Source organism: Nomascus leucogenys, chromosome 7b, assembly GCF_006542625.1.
Source record: "Nomascus leucogenys isolate Asia chromosome 7b, Asia_NLE_v1, whole genome shotgun sequence".
In the NCBI taxonomy this organism is placed as follows: Eukaryota; Metazoa; Chordata; class Mammalia; order Primates; family Hylobatidae; genus Nomascus; species Nomascus leucogenys.
In genome coordinates, this window is record NC_044387.1 from 251,919 (window position 1) to 260,277 (window position 8,359).

Below are 8,359 nucleotides of genomic sequence, written 5' to 3' on the forward strand. Positions count from 1 at the left end.
AGAATATCCATTCTTACTAAATCACCAATATTCTTTTTTTTTTTTTTTTTTTGAGACGGAGTCTCACTCTGTCGCCCAGGCTGGAGTGCAGTGGCACAATCTCGGCTCACTGCAAGCTCCGCCTCCCGGGTTCACGCCATTCTCCTGCCTCAGCCTCTCCGAGTAGCTGGGACTACAGGCGCCCGCCACCACGCCCGGCTAATTTTTTGTATTTTTAGTAGAGACAGGGTTTCACTGTGGTCTCGATCTCCTGACCTCGTGATCCGCCCGCCTCGGCCTCCCAAAATGCTGGGATTACAAGCGTGAGCCACCGCGCTCGGCCCAATATTCTTATTTATTAAAGATTAATCAAGCCACATGGACTTGAAAAGTATTTGGGTTAGTTACTCTTTTTCTGAGAAAATACTTCATATAAACACTTGTTTTTCTTTTTTTTTTTTTTTTTTTTTTTGAGACAGAGTCTTGCTCTGTACCCCAGGCTGGGGGGTGCAATGGCGTGGTCTTGGCTCACTGCAACTTCTGCCTCCTGGGCTCAAGCGATTCTCCTGCCTCAGCCTCCCGAGTAGCTGGGATTACAGGTACGTGCCATCACACCCAGCTGATTTTTGTATTTTTTGTATTTTTAGTAAAGATGGGCTTTCTCCATGTTGGCCAGGCTGGTCTTGAACTCCTAGTAATCCACCCGCCTCAGCCTCCCAAAGTGCTGGGATTACAGGTGTAAGCCCGGCCATAAACACTTTTTTTCTCAGGCCAGTGACAAAAATGTCAGAGATAAGTATTTGTCTGTCTATTTGAGAAAACCAGGAGGCACATTGAAGAACTCACTTGAATGGTTACAGTTACGCAACTTCCTTATTTGGTCGGTCTAGCTGGGAAGTCCCTAGTTACACAATCCAGCGTTAGCTGGCTGCTTAGGATTGGCTGGGGTTGAGTTTTACTTCTGCCTAATGTAACCATTTATCAGAAATGACTCCAGTTAAGTTTCACTTATGTTTTCCATTTAGGCAAGGTTGAGTTCAGTTACAACGCCTAACTGGTTTTGTCTGCTCAGGGATTCTTCAGGCCTGGGCTCTATTTTAATATTTAGCTCATGTAAGGTAATTATGCTGGGGTTTCACAGTAATCTATTATAGTTGGGAAAATCAAGTCTTCCTGGAATCCAATAGGACCTCACCGCAGATGTCAAATACGAGTTCACCGGCTTAAGGGTCCCGGGTGAGGACGACAGAAACTCGAGAAGCTGCACTCATCAAACATCCCACAACCTAACTCGTGAAAGTTGGCTGAGAGAGGCCGGAGTGCTGAGCCTCAGAGGCTGTCGCTTGTTTATGATCCACGTATCAGAGTGCTTGTTTCTGCCATGTCTCCAGCCCGGGAGTGCTGCAGGGCCCTGGAGCCCTTTACCCACGTGCACACCCTCAGTCAGGGGCAGCAAAGTTTTCATGCAAAGAGCTGGATTGTGGCTATTTTTGCCTTTGCAGGTCATACAGTCTCTTGCAACTACTCAAGTCTGCACAAAACCAACCTTAAAAAATAAAAGGATGTGGCTGTGTTCCAATAAAATTTTGTTTTATTTATTTATTTATTTATTTATTTATTTATTTTTTGAGACGGAGTCTGGCTCTGTCGCCCAGGCTGGAGTGCAGTGGTGCGATCTCGGCTCACTGCAAGCTCCGCCTCCTGGGTTCACGCCATTCTCCTACCTCAGCCTCCCGAGTAGCTGGGACTACAGGCACCCGCCACCACGCCCGGCTAATTTTTTGTATTATTAGTAGAGACAGGGTTTCACCATGTTAGCCAGGATGGTCCCGATCTCCTGACCTCGTGATCCGCCTGCCTCGGCCTCCCAAAATGCTGGGATTACAGGCATGAGCCACCGCGCCCGGCCCCCATAAAATTTTATTTACAGAAACAGGAGGTGGCTGGACTTGGTGACCCCTGCGCTAAGCGGCCCCATCCATTCCCACGGCTTGTGTACGCCTCCCAGTTCAGCATCTCCATCCTGGACCTCTCCACTGCGTCTGCCATGAACATCACTGGGTGGCAGATGACATCTCAAGCCTGCTGTGCTCACATCAGGACTCTTGATTTTCCACTGTGCTGGATGTGGTCCATGGTGTTCAGCTTCCATTCTCACCTCCTTTTGTTTATTTTCCTGTATTTTAGAACCTAAAATACAAATGCGGCAATACTGTGTTTTACAGATTCCCTTGCAGCCAGAGTTCTGGGGCGAGGCTGTTGGATTCAGTGCAACTGTGTAAGATGTGAAAGGCAGAAATGACTCGGAGGCCTCCGCCCTGCGCTGACTCTGCTGGCAGGCAGGGCTGTGGAGACTCAGCCGTTGCTGAGGGAGGCCTGGGCAGCAGGGGTGCGGCGTCAGGATTCCCAGCAGGTTCCTGATCTCAGAATGACAGCTACCAGATCTTCTCTTAAGCTCAGTAGTCCCAAAGGCCACCTCTCAGCTATTATACCACCAACTCATTCAGCGATTCTATAATATTCCCCATAATAAATCCATTTCTACCCCTGCCTGATATACTCACCAAACCTCTCTCATCTTCACCTCCGAAAATCTCTATCATAACTGAGTTATTTCCAAACAGAAGGGAACAGCCACACCACGAATGTGAACAGGAAAAACATTAACATAGAGAATCGTTACCTAGTAAGATGATGTTAACAGCGGAAGTCAAGAAAAGAGGACGCAAAGGGATTCAGAAGCAACAAATGCAGAAAGATGCCACGATGGCTGGGCTTCAGGAGCAAGGAAGGGGCCAGGAATGCACAGAGCTGCCACCAGCCAGTGGCCCAGCCAAGCTGGTGCATCAAATTAACCCTCCCATATGGTTAGTATCTAAGAACCCTTTTATTCTTTTCCTGTTTTAGAATTGTTTTGACAATTGAACACATTTTTGCATATGAACTTTAAATTTGTGTTTTCCTATTTTTAACATTGGAAATCTAACTGAAATTAAATATTTATATTCATTTGAGGAGATGTTTGTTTGTTTGTGACAGAGTCTCGCTCTGTCCCCCGGGCTGGAGTGCAGTGGTGCAATCTTGGCTCACTGCAACCTCCACCTCCCGGGTTGAAGCGATTCTCCTGCCTCAGCCTCCCTGAGTAGCTGGGATTACAGATGCCTGACACCATGCCCAGTTAATTTTGTATTTTTAGTAGAGATGGGTTTTCACCATGTTGGCCAGGCTGGTTTCCAACTCCTGACCGCAAGTGATCTACCTGCCTCGGCTGCCCAAAGTGCTGTGATTACAGGCATGAGCCACCACGCCCGGTCTCGTCTTCCCATCTTGTTCAGAGGATTACCGGTAGGGTAATGAAAACCGTAAAGCTTTAGCCATCTGAACAGGTAACCTTAACTTGTTCTGTTTTATCAAAAACATAATGTAAATCCAACCGTCCTTTTACACACCCGTGAATTTATATTATTATGTTTTACTGTTTTTGTTTTGCTTTTGTTTTTGTTTTGAGACAGAGTTTTGCTCTTGTTGCCCAGGCTGAAGTGAAATGGCGCAATCTCGGCTCACTGAAACCTCCACCTCCCGGATTCAAGCGATTCTCCTGCTTTAGCCTCCCGAGTAGCTGGGATTACAGGCATGCACCACCACGTCTGGCTAATTTTTGTATTTTTAGCAGAGACAGGGTTTCTCCATGTTGGTCAATTTGGTCTCGAACTCCTGACCTCAAGTGATCTGCCCACCTCGGCCTCCCAAAATGCTGGGATTACAGGCATGGGCCACCATGCCTGGCCTACTGTTTTATAACTAAGATTTTCAAGTGAAAAGCCACAAGATCTTTGTGTTGTCTATGTTTTTGTGTCTTTATGTCTATATGTGATTTTAATTTACAAAGAGCTCTATTTAATTGACATAAAGAAAAATGCACTTAAATCAAGTAATTTAAGAGCATACAGTGTATACTATTTTTATACTATATTTAAGAAATATAGGGACAACCACAGTGGCTCACGCCTATAATCCCTGAACTTTGGGAGGCCAATGCAGGAGGATTGTTTGAAGTCAGTTTGATACCAGCCTGGGCAACAAAGTAAGACCTCTTCTTTACAACAAAAACAAAAATAGCTGAGTGTCTCTATTAAAATATAGATAGATAGATAGATAGATAGATAGATAGATAGATAATCATATTACTTTACTCTGTGTGATTCTTTTAAAACCCTGCACCTGCCCAACCTCTGCAAAAGTACAACTGCTAACAAGTAATGCTTGTGCAGCACTTTGATACGATAGAGAACACCTGTGAGACTGATAAAATGAAAGGCCAACTTAACCCAATAGCTACTCCTTCCAGATTTCCTTCCAGCTGCTCAAATGTGGTTCACATGGTTTTGACACTGACTTAAAATTGCTGGCCATTCTCCCAACATGGCACCAAGTCAACCTGGACAGGAAGGGATAATCAAAACCTAACCACAGGATAATTGATCAGTGATGTCTTCAGAGATTTTTTTTTTTTTTTTTTTGAGACTGAGTCTCACTTTGTCACCCAGGCTGGAGTGCAATGGCGTAGTCTCAGCTCACTGTAACCTCCGCCTCCCGGGTTCAAGTGATTCTCCTGCCTCAGCCTTCCAAGTAGCTGGGATTACAGATGCTTGCCACCATGCCCAGCTAATTTTTGTGTTTTTAGAGGAAACGTAAAAATTGTCAGTATCAAGATGGAGTCACTTGTGTCAAACCCAAACAAAATAAGAGGTTAAGAAGGGGAGGGGGCCAGGCCGGGCGTGGTGGCTCACGCTTGTAATCCCAGCACTTTGGGAGGCCGAGGCGGGCGGATCACGAGGTCAGGAGATCGAGACCACGGTGAAACCCTGTCTCTACTAAAAATACAAAAAATTAGCCGGGCGTGGTGGCGGGCGCCTGTAGTCCCAGCTACTTGGAGAGGCTGAGGCAGGAGAATGGCGTGAACCCGGGAGGCGGAGCTTGCAGTGAGCCGAGATCGCGCCACTGCACTCCAGCCTGGGCGACAGAGCGAGACTCCGTCTCAAAAAAAAAAAAAAAAAAAGAAGGGGAGGGGGCCTTCATGCACACATGCCTATGAAAAGAACCATTACAAAACTCTCTGAGTGGCTGGGCACAGTGGCTCATGCCTATAATCCCAGCACTTTGGGAGGCCAAGGCGGGCAGATCGCAAGGTCAAGAGATCGAGACCATCCTGGCCAACACGATGAAACCCCATCTCTACTAAAAATACAAAAATTAGCTGGGCATGGTGGCGGGCGCCTGTAATCCCAGCTACTCGGGAGGCTAAGGTAGAAGAATCGCTTGAACCTGGGAGGCGGAGGTTGCAGTGAGCCAAGATTATGCCACTGCACTCCAGCCTGGCGACAGAGCGAGACTCTGTCTCAAAAATATACACATATAGTTATTATATTTTATCTAGTACTTTGTGTTAATTCCTGTTTCATTCCTTTAGGTTACTTATTTTTTTTTTCCATTTGTAAGATATAGACTAAGTTTCTTGAATCGTTTCTTCATTAATAATGTAGTCACGAGGCCGGGTGGCTCACTTCTGTAATCCCAGCACTTTAGGAAGCCAAGGCCAGTGGATCTTTTGAACCCAGGTGTTCAAGGCTGGCCTGGGCAACATGGTGAAACCCCGTCTCTCCCAAAAACACAAAACAATTAGCCGAGTGTGGTGGTGCATGTCTGTGGTCCCAGCTACTTGGGAGGCTGACAAGGGAAGATCGTTTGAGCCTGGGAGGCAGAGGTTGAGGTGAGCGGAGATCGCGCCACTGCACTCCAGCCTGGGTGACAGAGTGAGACTCTGTCTAAAATAATAATAATGAAGTCATGTTTTTTTTCTGAGACGGAGTCTCGCTCTGTCGCCCAGGCTGGAGTGCAGTGGTGTGATCTCCGCTCACTGCAAGCTCCGCCTCCTGAGTTCACGCCATTCTCCTGCCTCAGCCTCCCGAGTAGCTGGGACTACAGGCGCCCGCCACTATGCTCGGCTAATTTTTTTTGTATTTTTAGTAGAGACGGGGTTTCACCGTGTTAGCCAGGATGGTCTCGATCTCCTGACCTCGTGATCCACCCGCCTCGGCCTCCCAAAGTGCTGGGATTACAGGCTTGAGCCACCGCGCCCGGCCATAATGAAGTCATTTTAAAATGACTATAAATTTTCCTCAGAACACGTAGGGTCCAGCAAGAGATTGTAATAAATAAAGACACAGGACAAAGAGATAAAGAGAAAACAGCTGGGCCCCCAGGACCCCTACCATCAAGAGGAGGAGACCGGTAGTGGCCCCGAACGGCTGATATTTATTGCATACAAGACAAGGGGGCAGGGTAAGGAGGGTGAATCTTCTAAGTGATTGACAAGGCGAAGCAAGTCATGTGATCACAGGACAGGGGCCCCTTCCCTTTTAGGTAGCCGAAGCAGAGAGGGAAGGCAGCAAACATCAGCGTTTTCTTCTATGCATTTATAAGAAAGATCAAATACTTTAAGACTTTTAACTATTTCTTCTACCGCTATCTAATACGAACTTCAAAGAGGAACCAGGAGTACGGGAGGAGCATGAAAAGGGACAAGGAGTGTGACCACTGAAGCACCACAGGGAGGAGTTTAGGCCTCCGGATGACTGCGGGCCGGCCTGGAGAATATCCAGCCTCCCACAAGAAGCTGGTGGAGCAGAGTGTTCCCTGACTCCTGCAAGGAAAGGAGACTCCCTTTCACAGTCTGCTAAGTAACGGGTGCCTTCCCAGGCACTGGCATTACCACTTGACCAAGGAGCCCTCGAGCGGCCCTTATGCAGGCGTGACAGAGGGCTCACCTCCTGCCTTCTAGGTCACTTCTCACAATGTCCCTTCAGCACCTGACCCTATATCCGCAGGTTATTCCTAGGTTATGTTAGTAATGCAACAAAGAGTAATATTAAAAGCTAATGACTAATGTCTATACTAATGATTGATAATGTCCATGATCATCTCTATATCTAATTTGTATTATAACTATTTTTATTCTAACTATTTTCTTTATTATACTGAAACAGTTTGTGCCTTCAGTCTCTTGCCTCGGCACCTGGGTAACCCTCCGCCCACAAGAACACAGCTTTAGCTGCCTCCTATAGGAGTTCGGTAGGAAAGGAATCCACCTTTGTAGTGTTCGATATGTAGTTTTAAGGGAGGAGACCACCCCTCATATTGTCTTATGCCCAATTTCTGCCTCCAAAGAAAGAAAAAGTAAAAACTAAAAGACAGAAATAAAATCCACAGGCAGACAGCCCAGTGCCGCGCCCTGGGCCTGGTAGTTAAAGATCGACCCCTGACCTAACTGGTTACGTTACCTATAGATTCCAGACATTGTATGGAAAAGCGCTGTGAAAATCCCTATCCTGTTCTGTTCCGTTCTGATTACCGGTGCATGCAGCCCCCAGTCACATACCCCCTGCTTGCTCAATTGATCACGACCCTCTCACGCGGACCCCCTTAGAGTTGTGAGCCCTTAAAAGGGACAGGAATTGCTCACTCAGGGAGCTCAGCTCTTGAGACAGGAGTCTTGCCGATGCCCCCGGCCGAATAAACCCCTTCCTTCTTTAACTTGGTGTCTGAGGAGTTTTGTCTGCGGCTCTTCCTGCTACAGTTTGTAACTTCAGATTATTTCTGACGAGTTTTTTCTTTTTTTTTAATCCAGGGTTTTTTTTTTAAAGATTTGTCAATTTCAAAATATTTGTTTGCTTCTGCTTCCTGTTCTTTTTTTTTTTTTTTGAGACAAGGTCTCACTCTGTCACCCAGGCTGGAGTCTAGTGGTGGGGTCACTGCTCACTGCAGGATCCAACTCCCAGACTGGACAGACCCTCCCCGCTCAGCCACCGACCCCATAGCTGGGACTACAAGTTTTTTTTTTTTTTTTTTTTTTTTTTTTTTTTTTTTTTTTTTTTGAAGCTCGTGACTGATCAGTGGCTCACTGCAACTCCGTCTACATTCTCTCATTGTCTTACACAGCTTTTTTGTTTTTTTTTTTTTTTTTTTTTTTTTTAAAGTTTTTTTTTTTGTCGAGATGGGTCTCACTGTATTGCCCAGGCTGAGTTTTCTTCTTCTTCTTTTTTTACATTGTTTGCCTTGAATTGTATTCGATTGTAATCAAATCATGTGTCACATCTTTTTTTTCAATTTGTGTGATTTTGTGACCCAATACATGATTTTTTCCGAATATTTCATGGACTTAAATAGATAAGAAATCCTCTCCCTACACATAATTAAATGGAGTGTGTGCTTTCCATTATTCTTTTATTCCCATCCTTGCTTTTGTCCGCAGATTTGTCCTATTCCAGAATGGGTATACTGCAACTTGGGTAAGGGTGAAGCCAGCGTTCTGGGTGGCCCA